This window comes from Papio anubis, chromosome 1 (genome assembly GCF_008728515.1).
Source record: "Papio anubis isolate 15944 chromosome 1, Panubis1.0, whole genome shotgun sequence".
Classification (NCBI taxonomy): domain Eukaryota; kingdom Metazoa; phylum Chordata; class Mammalia; order Primates; family Cercopithecidae; genus Papio; species Papio anubis.
Genome location: NC_044976.1, coordinates 204,227,502 through 204,238,171, shown reverse-complemented (window position 1 = coordinate 204,238,171; position 10,670 = coordinate 204,227,502). Strand labels below are relative to the sequence as shown.

The 10,670-nt window shown below is 46.7% G+C and overlaps 1 pseudogene; it reads left to right on the top strand.

The window, feature by feature from the left end:
• The first annotated feature begins 261 nt into the window (after positions 1-261).
• LOC103880670 lies at positions 262-4,242 on the top strand (annotated as a pseudogene).
• Positions 4,243-10,670: the final 6,428 nt, after the last annotated feature.

Below are 10,670 nucleotides of genomic sequence, written 5' to 3'. Positions count from 1 at the left end.
TACTATGCAGCCATAAAAAAGGATGCATTCATGTCCTTTGTAGGGACATGGATGAAGCTGGAAACCATCATTCTGAGCAAGCTATCACAAGGACAGAAAACCAAACACCACATGTTCTTACTCATAGGTGGGAATTGAACAATGAGAACACTTGGACACAGGATGGGGAACATCACATACCAGGGCCTGTTGTGGGGTCGGGGGAGGGGGGAGGGATAGCATTAGGAGATATACCTAATGTAAATGACGAGTTAACGGGTGCAGCACACCAACAGGGCACATGTATACATATGTAACAAACCTGCACGTTGTGCACATGTACCCTAGAACTTAAAGTCTAGTAAAAATAATTGGCCTATTCTTTTATAATTGTTGGTGTTAAAATGACCAAATAAATTAGTTCACTTCAGTAACCCAAAAAAAAAAAAAAAAAAAAGAAATGGAAGAATGTGCCCGAGAATGCAGACGATACAATTGCGAATGCACGGAACAGACTTTGGGAGGTGAGGGGGTGATCGGGCGGCCCAAGGTCGACTGAGACACTGGTGGCTGTGGAACCCTTAGAGGGGTTGTTTCTGTGTGGTTGTGAGTGTACATGTCTTTATGCTGGAACATGCCAGCCTAACATTTAGTGTGTGTGTGTTCACGCTATACTACATACATATAGAGTATTCTATACCATATAGACATAGTTATGATTATCTAGTTGCATAACATACAAAACAGTTATGAATTATAGTCCACGACAATGAAGTCAAAGGAAGTCCAGTGGTTTGTTCATCACAGAAAGAGTAGAATTTGGGATTTTCATTTTAATCCATTGACAAGCAGGGTTTCCATGTCCTGTGTGCACGGTTCCAGGAACAGTTTGCTCTTACCTGGGTATCAGGAAGGGACTCCTAGCCAGGGCAATCAGAGAGTCATTCTCACAGACTGCCCCAGCTGACAGTCCTCCTGCCCCAGTAACATCTGGCAAACCATGAGACGGGGAAACAGGAATGGGTTTGCTCAGAACTCTGTGAATGAGGCCATGGGACCTGGGGCACACCCAAAGGAGCAAGAAGCAAGCAGACCCCAAATACATATTGACCCAAAGGCCGATTTTCTGACACAGCCACACACATCTCATCACACATCCTGGGAAACAGTGTCACGTCTGAGCTCCAGAACTCCAAACCTCTCATAGTAGTCAGGAGAACACTGGGATGAGTTTAGCTTTTGAGAACCATAAATGTGCCCAAGTGTTGGTTTGGCTAGCAGACTGGAAAATTCTTAGGGTTCAAATTCAAATAAGAATAATATAGCATTGCTAGTCATGACTACAGTATTTACTTAAATTATGCTCTCAGATCTCTATGAAGACAATCCAAAACATAATTAATACTTTTTTTTTTTTTTTTTACTACAGAGGGTAAGTTTTGATTGTATACACACACACACCCGCCCCCAACACGCACACTCTATAATATCTATACATATATTTGCCACGCAGAAGTAATGGAAAAGTGAAGGGTATTTTCGAGTTGGCAGCAAATGCCCAGAGTGGGTGAAACTGATATCCATGCTGTGGGCACGGGGAGCCTCTGAGCAACCCGCACTGCTCTGCCCTGGCCTGAGCGTGTGAGCAACCCGCACTGGGGTGTCCTGGCCTGAGTGTGTGCTCAGAGGCCTGCTCCCCATCTCCATGACCTAGTAAAGCACGGTGGCCTCCTCCCTCCCTGCCCAAAGCATTAGAATGTCAAGCTCCAGTCCCTGAATGCCATTCTCTCCCTTCCCCTCAATCCCCCCAGCTCCCCCTCCCCCACATCCTGTCTGTTTTAAAGAATGGGCACCCAGCCTTCCCCCCTGCTTCTCATTGGGAAGGCAGGCAGGTGTACGGGAGAGATCTGGGTGGTTGTGGAACAGGAATGGAACCTCAAGAGAGTAATGAGGCAGGAAGGGAAAGGGCGTGTTGAGGTGCAAGAGCTGGGACTTCATAATCTCTGCGAGTCCTGGACAGGAGAGGGGTTTGCTTGGAGGGCGATTGCCTTTCATGGGCTTCTTGGGGGTGGCGGCCTTTTGATCTGCAATGCTGCTCCGTCCAGCCCTGGGCACAGAGTTAGCCCTTTCTCCAATGCATGGGGCTTCTGCACTGGATCAGCACAGAACCTCGGGAAGGAGAGTGAGGACTCTAATACTGCAATGCTCTGGAAAACCACCAGGAATCTTGGTGTCCTGTAGCCGTCTCTCTCCAGGGCCTGGGATTCCTTATCTGCATCTGGATATCCTTCATCTCTCAGCCGTTGCCCTGTCCTTGGTGAACTGCTTGTTAGGATCAAAAGTGGCCCGCACCTTCCTCTGGGACAGCGCAGAGCACGGGGGCCAGAGGCTCAAAGCACCTCCAAGCTGAGATCAGAGACTTCGGATATCGCTGATCCAGAGGCTTCCAAACTTTTCCTGGTGATTGAATTCTTACCATGAAATCCAGTGAGGAGCTCCAAGGCCTCAAGCAGATGGAAGAGGAACTGCTCTTCTTGAAGGCAAGGCAGGGCTCTCAGATGGCAGGACTCATCCCACTTCCTGCCACGGCCTCTCCAGGGTGACTGTGGAGCCCCAGCGCTCTGTGGAATATGGTTCACAGAACACCTGCATCTGCTGTTGGGATGCCCCCAAACTGTAATAGCAGCACGCTGAGTCTTTCATCAGAAAGAACCATCTTATCATCTGGAGGCTGGTCAGGAAAATAAACTCAAAAGCCAGCGCCCCTCCCTTCAGAACTCTGCTCCTGAGGTCACCTTTCAGTCTGCATAAGTCCTCCCAATCTGGGCGCCCCAGAACTTCTCAGCGGATCCATCCCCTCTTCCATTCTCTCCCAAGGTTTCAGCTGCATTCTGCTCTGCGTGGTCTTCCTCTCCTCTTCATACAAACTAGACCTTCACCCCCTGCCCGCTACGGCGCTGCAAACGCCACTGAGATACATTTGTTTTGTTCCCAATGTCTTTTGGGGGCTCCAAAAAGCCCAGAAAGAGTCATGCCTTCAGCCATGGCCCACGGGATGCCTTTTCCTGGAGTCAGCCCCATGGGTCAGTGACCCATGCCTCCCCAGCCTCCCTTGAAGCCTTCAAGTCTGTGTAGAGGCGCCTTCTGTTCTCTGGGCATTCCCCACTTTGTTGCAGAGGAATTATTTTCTACTCAGCGGCTTTCAGGTAGAGAGAGAAAGTGCACGCGGTATGAAGGATGTGAAGATGGGGGGCTTGACGTCGTAGGTCATGTTTTGTGGTTAATTCCCCCACATAACAAAACAGTGAGCAAATGTTTATAAACAGGAACTCTGTGTTTCAGTGATGAAAGCCTCTAGCCTTGCCACACTGATTGCTGGTGCGTGCACACACACACACACTCACACACCCTGTTTTTCTTACACACACACAGCTGCATGGAGCAGAGAGTGGAAAGGGCGTCCAGAATGGTGGATCAGGCTTATTATTATTTTTTTATCTCCACCAAACTCTCTCTCTCCTTAAGCCCCAGCTGCCACCCCCGCCCCACCCCCACTGGACAGCATGTTGAAGGAGTAAGCTGCGGGTCAGCCCATAGTTTAGACAGAAAATTAGGCAACCTTGGGAGAGACGGGTTTCCAGTAGACATGCACGGACGCGATGGTGAGGTTGGCCTGAGACAGTCCTTCCTGGATGCAGTCACCCTCCCCATCCCGAGTTTTACTTCCTGGGGGGATTGTGGTGGGCGCCTGGGCTCCTCTCGCACCAGCACACGGCCCCAAGCTTGCCTAGGTAGCATCAGCACTGGGGTGAGGGATGAAATGCAGGTTTAAAGTTGGCTGTGGGGACTTCTGATTTCTCCACCCCATAGATAAGTGACTGTGGGGCTTCCTCTCCCAGGCCTTTCCTCACCCTCCTTTGTCTTTCCCTCTTTCTCTGTGGGAAAGGTAGAACGGGACTTGCCACCAGGGACATCCAGGCACATTCCTCTTCCCAATCAGCCTCTACCCATTCTCTTTCTGTCTTGTGTGTATCAGTGAAATTTTCTTGTGTAGCTTCTCGGATTTGCAAGCCCGCTTCACATCCTAGACACAGACCCCCTTCGGTGGCTCCGTGAAGGCTTCACGTTCCTGGGGCATTCGAGACTTGACTTTCCAGAGCAGCTGTGGATCCACCCTGTTCCCCTCGGTTTGTTTTGTTTGGTTTGGTTTGGTTTTTTCTGAGAGGGAGTCTTGCTCTGTTGCCCAGGCTGGAGTGCAGTGGCATGATCTCGGCTCACTGCAACCTCTGCCTACTGGGTTCAAGTGATTCTTCTGCCTCAGCCTCCCCAGTAGCTGGGATTACAGGTGGACACCATCACGCCTGGCTAATTTTCGGTTTTTTTAAAGACAGAGTTTCATCGTGTTGGCCTGGATGGTCTCAAACTCCTGACCTCAGGTGATCCACCCACCTCAGCCTCCCAAAGATCTGGGATTACAGGTGTGAGCCACCATGTCCAACCTCCCCTTGTTTTTGACCTTTGTCCCCAAATGTCTTTCATCCAGTTACTATAACTTGTAGCCTTTTTGCAAGTAGGTATCTGTAAGCATAGAAGATTTGCGAAGTGACCCTTAGTGGCACCTGTGATCAGATCCTGTTAATCTGATTTACAGAAGAAACATAGAAAAAAAGGAAACTCCTCTTTTATATTAAAATAAATAAGGTGTTCAATTTCAGGTTTCAGAGATCTTTCCTTTCTTCTCTGAAAATAAATATACAATTGTCTTGAGAGTCCTACAAGCCAAACACAGGATGCCGATGTTCTCACCACTTCAGGCCCTTCACAGGGCGAGGAACCTTAATCTTGAACCAAGCGACTCCCCCAAAATGATGCTGATGTTTGTGAGTGGGTTGTGTGCATTTTCTGGGGGAAGCGTCCCATGTTCTCAGTTGCACGTCACACAGGGGTTCTCGACTCAACAAGGATGTAGAGCTGCTGCCTTAGATCCTCTTTGACAACTTCTTCCTTTTATCCAGCAAGGACAATCCATCCCCCAAATTCTTTCTCTACAGCGCCCCTCAGATACATTTCTCCTCCCTGCTCATCTGGATGACACCTGGATGTAGTTTCCCATGACCTTACAACCAGCCTCCAACTCCTGACCACGGTCTTCAACGCCCGCTCTGACAGCTCTCGGTGCTCACTCTCAGCTCCTCTCCCTAACTTCTCGTTGAAGTGGAAACCCAGACTCACCTGGATTTTCCTTCTGGCTCTGCTACTTGAGAGCTGTGTGGCCCCTGATAAGTTGCTTAAGGTCTCTGATCCTTGGCTTTGTTATCTAAAAACTGGGATAACAATACCTCTATCACAGGGCATTTGATGAAGATCAAATGAGCTAGCCCAGGTAACAAACCTGGTACATTCCTTACTGAGTTTTTAAATCAATGCTGCTCCCCTTCCCTTCCCTTTTCCTTGGTCTCACTCCCCACCTTTTCAATCCAACACTGCACTGTGCAGAGTGGCCTCTCAGCAAATGCCTTTGCTTCATGATTTCTTACAACTCAAAGTTGCCTGTGATATCTGCAGCTGGCTTTGCAGAGCTTGTAGATTTGGGTGAGTACTGGGAGGTAAACGCAGGAGGTTTCGGGGAGCAGAGGGGATGGAAGAGGGTAAGGAGCAGGGTGGTTCTGCCATTCATTTAGCAGGAGGGGGATGGGCTTCTGGATTTTCTTTTCTTTTGAGCATCTGCTGTGATGACTCAACAGCCTCCATCTGAACTCCAGAAAGAAGCCTCGAGAAAAGTCTACAAAGCGGTGGTGGTCCCGTCATATTAATCACCCAGGTCACTGCGCAGCCTCTTGTCACGGGGTCACTTGGAGTCAGAATTGTCCCAGGCTGTGGCTGTGTCTAGACTGTGTTCAGGTAGATGATGGGAGAGGAGCCCTCTTGACTTCCTTGCTCACTCCAGGTACCCTTGCTCCTGTCCTACCTGGCATTTTTATTCCTGGTTTAGAGCAGAAACGGATATTATGTCCACCAGTCGATTTGTGAGGATAATAGAACCATTATCCCCCATGGAGTAACTTCTTAAAACATGAGTCCTTTTTTTTCTATTAATTGTCCATCTGTTGACAACGTTTCTTGTGTCTGTAAAGTGCTCTGAGCTCCTCGGAAGAAAGGTGTTACTCAAACACAAGGTATTATTATTATTTTTGTCAATATCATTATTTCATAAAGCAGGACCTCTTTAAAACTGCAATAAGTGTGGAAAACAATTATTTGGTTTGCTTTGGTTCCGTCCGGGGCTTATATCCAGGTGCAACATTCAGAAAACCAAGTTGTGGAGGAAAATGATAACAATGTGTTTATGTGCTTCTTGTCATCTTGTCATTTTACAGCCTTCGGGACATTATTCATGAATCCCCTGGGGTTATAGACAGACAACTCTTGTCCCCCATTTAAAAAATAGGGAGGAGTTGTGGAAGAAAGAGCCCTAAGCTGCAGCACTTACCTGAAACCCTTTTTGGGATGTGCTGGAAACACCCTTTCTACTCATGCACAGGATGGCTGAAAGCCGACGATGTACTTTGCTGGCCAGCAGCTGTTGGAAGGGCAGGGGCGTTTGTGTCCCTTCTGTGAGGAGGGTTCCTCCCATGCCCTCTTCCAGACACTCTGACTGCTCACGGTGCCACTGGATGCGCTGAGTGGGTGCCACGTGGCCGGCTCGATTGCATCACATGGTAATGTGCCAAAACTGAGCAAGATAACAACTGCCCAGCGAAGCAATCTCATAGGTTGTGAGAAAGTTCATGTCTTTCAAGGCTGGGTTTGGATTTTGGGGGCAGTCACAGGTCTTTATCTGGAGACACTTCCGCTCACCCGGTCTTGCCAGAGTTTGTGAGTAGTGGGTCCCCACATTCTTCCATTGGGGCACAGCTGTGTGGGGAGGAAGTGTGGTGCACTGGAAAGACGGTGGGCCCTGGAGTCATGCAGACCTCTGTTTAAATCCCAAACTCACCTCTTATTAGCTATGCAACTTTGGGCAAATAATTTCCCAGCCTGTTTTCTCATTGGTAGGATGGGAGCCAATAACATCAATAATATCTTCCTTGTAGGGTTGTTGTGAAAATTCTTGTGACTAGTTGTATAGCTCTGACACAGTTTGGGAGGTGACAGGAGCAGCTCCCGCAGGCGGGTGAGGTGAGATGGTGTTTGGTGGCATTACGTTGGTAGCTTGAAACTGGCCATGGCAGGAGTATTTCCACTATGGAAATCAGCAAGTGCCACAAGGTGGGGTGATTGCTTCCCGAAGAACTTACTGATCAGTATACTGCTGCACAGTAGGCACTCAATAAATGTAGCTATCATTAGTAAACTTGGGTAAAACCCACCTTCATTCAAAATGTAGAAATAGAATACAACCCTTATACAGAACATAAAAATCACTGCTTGTTTTATAAGAAAAGCAGTATCACATCTGCCCAAAGTTGATCACACAGAAAGACGAATGTGCGGCCTCTTTTGATACATGTTGCTTGTCATTTAGATCATTGATTTTGCTTATGGAACTTGGGAGCATATTTTCTGTTGCTTCTAGTAACTCCAGCAATTGTCTGGCTTATAATAATGCACTGGCTAAAACCCAAACTGATAGGAAAAAAGAAAGGAGAAACACTTGTCAATCAACAAACACTCAACATGGTGCTCGATTCCACAATGAACACAGAAATATACAAATGATTCTCGACTTCATGAAGCTCATAGTCTGCATGGGGAGGCAAGGGAAAAGGCACACATATTTTAAAGTAGTATAAAAAATGAATAGCTTTCGCAAACACATTGTATGTTACAATACGTTTTTACATGTAAGAAATTCAGGCACAGGGAAGAAGTGAAGTAAATTTTTTCGGGTTACACAAATAGTAGTAGGTCGCAGAACTGAAATGTGAACTCAGACTGTAGATTTACTTTCCACTGATAGAGAGCAAGAGATGACATTACATGCCGACATAAAAAAGAGCTAAATTTTATATGTAGATTATTAGGGAATGAACAAACTATAATAAAAAGTTAATTATGTGATCCTGGACAATGTCTCAGGGCGTTTGGGCTGCCATAACAAAATACCATAGAGTAGGTGGATTATAAATAACCGATATTTATTTCTTACTGTTTTGGAGGCTGAGAAGTCTCAGATCAAGACGCCAGCAGATTAGTGTCTGGCAAGGGCCCACTCCCTGGCTCATAGATGGCAGTCTCCTTGCTGTGTCCTCACGTGGTAGAAGAGACAGATGAGCTCTCTGGGGCCTCTTTTATAAGAGCACTAGTGCCATTCATAAGAGCTCCTCCTTCATGATCTAATCGCCTCCCAAATCCCTACCACCTAATACCATCTGATTGCGGGTATTTCAATATGTGAATTTTGGGGGGACACAAATATTCAGTCCACGACAGACATCAACTGCAGAAAGATCAGAAGAATTAAAAGGGGGCAGGAATCATCACATGCTAAAAACTGGCGGGAAAAGCTCCATAGGAAGATGGGATTTCTCCTGTATCTTGACAGATAGTTTGTGGTATTTTCAACACAATGAACACAACCTGGTCTACACATGTTTTTGCTAAATGCAATAAGCCATCTGATGAGACTGCTGTGTCCAAGATGGATTGGGTGAACCGCCATGAAAGACAGTACAGAAAGGCAGTGAAGAAAGGCTTCTCTTTTCTATGCTTGGACAATCTGAAAACATCAGGGAAAATCCAGTCCAAACAATATTTTGGTACTATACAGACTCAGTCTATTTCTCTAATTAAACAAATCTTTCTTGCTTCTCTCACCTTCCTCACCTTCTTTCTTGGTCTAATGTGAAAAAAAAAATGATGTGTTTTTTTTCTGACTGTAGCCAACCCAAACACAACTTCAAATAATAAATACTGAAGCAATGATGACAGAGCCATTGCTTGGCTGGAGGAAGCAATATTTCATTTCATACATCATTTGCTACTGTGCTAGGCAGCAATTTCAAAAAGCCAGTGAAGATTTGGAGAGTTAAGAAGGGAGGGAAAAAACCTCAACAATATTACTGCTTCATCTCCATTATCTTATAAGACATATTGATGCACAATAAGAGGTAGCCATGACTGTTCTGATTTACACGGTAAGGACAAGATGGCACTAAACTGTTTCCATAGCATTTTATGTGTCATGGGCTTTATTGAAAAGATAGTGATTTCTCTCTGTGGCTCAAATCTGGGTTTTCTAGAGCTTGTTTTGGGGTTGAAAGCAAATATGATGCACATGCGCTGTGGACTGAGATGATCTGAGGTCTCTATGGCAGAAAATTAACTGAAACTTGCCATCAGTCCCAGCAGCAACTATCCATCCTTAGGCTTTTGACAAAGCCAGAAAGGAAATTAGGGATCCTGTCTGCAGTCGAAGAAAGAAGATGCAGGCGATAGAGGAGGTGGAGAAGGAGTAGCTGCCCCCTCTTTCCTACCTGATTATCTGAGCTAAAGAATTCCAGTGCATAATTTCATCCCCATCCCTCCCTCGTAATACACAGATTTCCAGCCTCCACCAGTTCTCCATCACTCCATTCCCTACTTCCTACCGCCCCTCCATATCACAAGTTCATGTGGGCGACTCAGAAGTCATATCCACATTGTCTGGGTTTTATAGTCCTCCCTGTGCTGACACTGGAATATCTATGGTGCAGTTTCCTGACATACTGTTTGCCCTGGCCTTGTTCCAATCAATCACGAAGACTGGGTTTGAAGGTTGCAGGCCAGAGTATTAGCACACTGAAGAGTTGTTCCTGACACGCAAAACCCTACCCTGATCACTCCTGAGAGGTTGTTGACCCCAGGAATGGTCAGAGTATTGTGTGTTGTTAAAATGGAGTATCAGTTACTTGTCCCAAGGAGGAAAGAGAGACACAGATGTGAGGAAGGGTGGCCCCAGGGTAGCTGACCCTCAACTGTAGTGAGGGCAGCTGCTTGAGTCAGGCCACATCCACTTCTCCTGGGGCCCCTGTGTACAGTCTCTCAATTCTAAAGGGTGCTTCAAAGCAGGTTCCATTGGGTCTGGCTTACTGGGGATCCCAATGGCTTCCTGCCCCACCCCACCTCCTGCTCCCTCCAGACAGCCCTCAACAGCTCTCAGCCCGCACTAGGCTCTTTCCTGGACTCTAATTTCAGGAAAGCATGAATTTGAAATCTGCATGACCCCTTGGATTAGTTACTTAAAACCTCAATTTCTCATCAGTGAACTGGGGGTAAGAATACTACCTATCCAGTGGTGTGCTGGTAAACGTTGAACAATAGCTCTCAAATAATGAAACCAACCAATCGACAACAAGAAACCTCTGATTTCATAGCACTTGCCAATTTCCGTGGTGTACATACTTCCACCATGGCCAATGTCAAGCTGTTGCCATGATGTCACTGGATGTGAAGATGGGAAGACATAGACACAATCGGCTCTTGTGAGCTGGCTCTAAGACACCCCTCCTTCTATGCACTGAAGTTACTGAGGTAATGCACAGACAGTACTTACAGCGCTAGTCCAGTGCCTGGCACACAGTAGGTGCCCTTATTATAGTTGTGCCTCACACCAGCCAGGGCTCTCAGTTTGCAAGTCTTCTTGCCTTTCAGAATGCAGTTAATGGATCCTCTCTTTTGGGAGAAGCAAACTGCAATGATTTTTAAATAAT